Here is a 4,305-nt window from a genome sequence, read left to right on the forward strand (position 1 = left end):
TCCTGCTCCAATGTGCAGACTAAAGGAGGCTGCCTGAGGATTGTAGAAGGGGTAGCTAGCTAGGAGTCAGGTGGCCATGCAGGGAGACAGTGATAGGGGTGGGAGGTGCTATTGTCAGGAAGAACCCTGGATGAGGTACTGCCTAAGGAAGGAGATCTCAGCATGGCAGACGCTCATCCTCCTCCCCAGGGATGTCTGATGTCCCTCTCCAAGGTCTGAACTGACCAATCCCCTTAGAACTATGGTGTCTCCAGACCACTGGGCCTTTAAGCAGCTCATACTGCTTACCCCATAGGCAGGGTCCCCGTGATCCAGAGTCAGCTAGGCCTCAGAGCCTCATCTCCCAGCCCAGATTCCTCTGTCAGGAGGCTCCTGAATTAGTGAGCCCATGAGGCTCACTCACTCTGCAACATCTTTCCCCCTGGGTATCTCTGGACAATGCTATGTCTTCTTCCTCAGGCTGGCTAAGCCTCTCTTCTCAAACTGCATTCCCTATAGGACAGGCTTTGGCCTCTTCTTGCAGACTGGGGACACCAATCCCTACCCCAACACCAGGACAAGGCTTTCTTCCCCCTCAGACTGGGTACCCCAAGGACAGGGCTGAGCCTCCCCTCAGATAGGGTGCCCCCAAGGACAGAGCTATGTCACCTCCTTTGGCTTCTTACCATCTTCCCTTTTCAATAGTTCGCAACCTTCCCAATGCTGTGGCCCTTTAATACAGTTCCTGTGGGTCGCAACCCACAGATTGAGAACTGCTGCTTTAGATGGACCCCACCCCGATAGAACTATTCCTCCCTTTGGACAAACAGCCCCCTGGCCATGCTAGTACTCTCTCTCAGGTTTGGTGTCAAGGCTAGGTCTCCCATATCTAACTGGACACCTCCCAGATGAGGACTGGCCCTCTCGCATCAGGATATTTGTGCTCAGGACAGGGCCAGGCCTCCCCCTTTAGGCTTGGCACCATTTGCCCCTCACACTGATGTCCAGCAAAGGACTGGACCACTCCCATCAGTCCAATTCCCGTAGGCTAGGATCCGGTCTCCGCCCTGAGACCAGGAGCCCCTAGGCCAGGGCTGGCCTCCACTCAGAGGCCCCTGAGCCCCACCTGGGCCATCCAGGTGTTGGCAGAGGAAGCGGGAGCCCTCAGCAGGCCTGGCAGGATGTCAGGACCCTATTTGCCTTGAGCAGGGGCTGGAGCCAGGTGGTCACTTCTCCCTTTAAGGCCCCACAGCCCATCCAAGCCACAAGGAACACGTAAACAGCAGCAGAGCTGGGTTGTAAGCAGGCAGGGAGGAGGGCGCTGAGACTCCCCCTTCTCAGTCTCCTTGGCTGCAGTATCTAGGCATTTCACAGGCTGCCCTGGACTCCAAGTTAGGCCAGTAAGGTGGCCAGGTCCATTTCCCACCTGTCTTGGGCATGTGGACAGGCCCTGCCCCTCCCTGGCCTGTCTCCCTTAGTCCAGGCTTAGAAAAAGACCTCTGAAGACTCTTAGAAGAAACGTATCCTCCTGGGGGTGGGAGGTGGGGGCCGTCCAGCCCTGACACACAGGCCTGACGCCAAGAGAGGGGCAGAGTGAGTCCACAGCCTCCAGCTCAGAGTGGGATCTAGGGGATCAATGTGTACCCTTCTGCAAGCCTGCAGTCAAGAGCAAGGACTGACCTAGGCCCTAAGCGTGTGGAGTCGACGTGCTGCTCACCAGAGTGAGAGCAGGCAGGTGGGAAAAGGGGCCTAGTTCTCTGGAGGCACAAGAAGGACATGACCCTGCCCCAGGGTCTGAGAGAACACAGTCTTGCTCTAAGGGCAGTAAGGGAGACAAAGGCCTGCCCTCAGGGTCCGAGGGAATATGGACCTGCCTTAGGGATCTGAGAGGGCACTGGTTCTGTTCTGGTTGTTAGAAGAGAGATATGGCTGTGGGGACCCGTTTGGGGCTTGCTATGCAGTTCCCAGTCTCTGATGGCCTCAGCCAACTCCAGGAGCATGATCCCAGCCACCACGGCCAACTGAAACACTCTGTGCCTGAGGGACTGGTCCACTGGCCAGCATGAGCAAAGGAGGGAAGGACTGCAGAGCCAGGCAGGGCCTGTGTGACTCTGAGCAAGCCACCTTCCCTCTCTGAGCCTCAGCTTCTCCTTGGAGGTCAGGCCCTTACTCAAATTTCGTGACCTGAGTAGGCACATAACCTACTCGCTCCCCAACAGGCTCCCAGGCTAGGTTCCGGCTGCCTGGACAGGGACCCAATCTTTCCCCTAGCAGGACTGAGCTACTCAGGATCCAAGGCGAAGGCATTCCCATGTGACAGGTTCCCTCCTTCCTCAGCATCGTGGACATGCAGGCTGAAGGCCAAGGGGTGGTGAGTGTGGATTCTGTGCAGATCCTGTGCATCCCAGGGCTGGAGGTCAGCTACCTTGAATATGACTGCAGGAAAGGAGCCACGGTCTAGGGGAGGCAGAAGACCAAGATTCTAGGCTTATGATGATCTTTTCTGGCCTTAGCCTCCCATCTGTGGGTGAAGAGAGGGTAGCTGGGGCCTCTTTGTGTTCCTGTGTTTATTAAGCACCTTCTGGCTCCTGCCCTTTCACCCTTGGTTTTTTTGTTTGTTTTTTTGGAAACAGGGTCTTGCTCTGTTGCCGTGGCTAAAGTACACTGACAAAAATCATGGCTAACTGCAGCCTCAAACTCCTAGGCCCAAGCAATCCTCCTGCCTCAGACTCTGAAGTGGTCAGGACTACGGGTGTGTGTCACCATGCCTGGCTAATTTTTTTTTTTTTTCTATTTTTGTAGAGACAGAGTCTTGCTATGTTGCCCAGACTCAACTTGAACTCCTGGCCTCAAATGATGTGATCTTCCCACCTCAGCCTTACAAGGTGCTTGGATTTACAGGTAGGAGCCATACACCCAGCCTTAGTGTTTTTCTTTGTGGGGAGGGGTAATAGGTACTTCCCAAAGTCTTCCCAATTGTGAGGCCAGGAGCAATGGCTCATACCTGTAATCCTAGCACTCTGGGAGGCTTAGGCGGGTGGATCACCTGAGCTCAGGAGTTCCAAACCAGCCAGAGCAAGAAAAAGATCCCATCTCTAAAAATAGCTGGGCATTGTGACAGGTGCCTGTAGTCCCAGCTACTTGGGAGGCTAAGGCAAGAGAATTACTTGAGCCCAGGAGTTTGAGGTTGCTATGAGCTATGATGGCAGGCCACAGCACTCTACCGGGAGTAAGAAAGTGAGACTCTGTCTCAAAAAAAAAAAAAAAAAAATCTTCCCAATTGAAAGGCCCAGTAGTTTTTAGGCAGCTCTTCCATCATGATGAGAACTCCTGTGAGGGATCGCAGATGGCTCTGGTGGTGAGCTCTGCAGGTAGGTAGTCCCATGAGGATCCTGCTAGCTTTGCTCCTTTCTCACTGGCAGGGAAGAGAGGCCAGGCCAGGCTAGAGGATGGGATGCTGGGGCATCAGAGGGTAGGCTCTTGGCCATCCTAAGCCCCCTTCATAGCTCCTCAGTACTGTGGCTCCAGCCAACCTCCCCTGGGAGGCCCTTGGCCGGCTCCTGTGCACCACCACACTGAACACTCCAGTCAACCTGAGAGAGTATGTCCGTGTGTTCTGTACCCTCCTCTTGCTCTAGCATTTTTATGAGTATGGGGACAACCCGCAGGGACCACACCTTAGCCCTTGCCTGGAAGCCATACTATCAGGCTATCTGCCCCCAACAAACTCCCATGCATCAGCAAGAGAGAGGGCTGCATGTGTGGCAAGTTTTGATGCATGTGTCTGTGTATTTGTGTTATTTCCTTACATTTGCGTATATATCTGCTTATAAATGTGCCTATGTATGTGTGTGTATCCTTCTGCTTGGAAGTATGCCTATGTCTCTGTGTGTGTGCCCTTGTGTATTTATAAATGTGTGTCTGAATTTGCATGTCTGTCCACTTGAATGTCTGGGGCTTCTGGTAGGTCTATGTATGTGTGGCTGTATGTGTGTGTATATACGCTCATTGTCTCTTTTGTGTCTGTGTCTGTCTATCTGTGTGTGTGTGTGTGTGTGTATGTGGACCCGTGGTCTGAGAACGCCGCCTGTGGGTGGAATTTGGCTCACAGACATGTTTGGTTTGGCACTCACAGTATTTTCAACATCTTGAGCCAACATTTAAAAATCAGGATATTTCACATAAAAATTCAGCTTTCCAGCTTCTCTTAAAAATTCAGAAGCCCTGGCAGCCCTGGGTCTGTGCTCCCGTGAGGCCATGCTCCTCCAGACTGTGCAGGGCAGCCTCCTCCCACCCTCGTCCATGGCTCACCTAGCAGTGCATAAA

Source organism: Otolemur garnettii, unplaced genomic scaffold (assembly GCF_000181295.1).
Source record: "Otolemur garnettii isolate 467f Iridium unplaced genomic scaffold, OtoGar3 scaffold00082, whole genome shotgun sequence".
In the NCBI taxonomy this organism is placed as follows: Eukaryota; Metazoa; Chordata; class Mammalia; order Primates; family Galagidae; genus Otolemur; species Otolemur garnettii.